The following is a 466-nucleotide window of genomic DNA, read 5'->3' on the forward strand; positions in this document are numbered from 1 at the left end:
AACAAAAACAAAGGATAAATGCTTATACAAAGCCTGGGTTCTGAAGTTAGGTGCCCTGTTTGAATCCTGACTACCATTGTGTAACCTTGAGCAAGCTACTTCTCTGTGTATCAGGACAATAGGAAGACTGTGAGATTTAAATAATACAGTAAATAGACATTGTTTGCAATAGTGTCTGACATGTAATAAGCATTCGTGGAGGCACATAAAGATTTAATGGCAAAGATGTAACAAGAACAGACCCTATGGATCCTGCTCTTTCAACCTTCTCTGACACCATTCATCTTTCAACAAAGGATTAACATATTTGATTGAAGTGGAACAAAACGTATAAAGCTGGTTTTTAAGGCTGGACGTGGTATCCCAGCACTTTGGGAGGCTGAGATGGGAGGACTGCTTGAGGCCAGGAGTTCCAGAGCAGCCTAGACAACATAGGGAGACCTGCCCCCTCCCGCCACCACCCTCC

Source organism: Colobus angolensis, unplaced genomic scaffold (genome assembly GCF_000951035.1).
Source record: "Colobus angolensis palliatus isolate OR3802 unplaced genomic scaffold, Cang.pa_1.0 Scaffold91, whole genome shotgun sequence".
Classification (NCBI taxonomy): Eukaryota; Metazoa; Chordata; class Mammalia; order Primates; family Cercopithecidae; genus Colobus; species Colobus angolensis.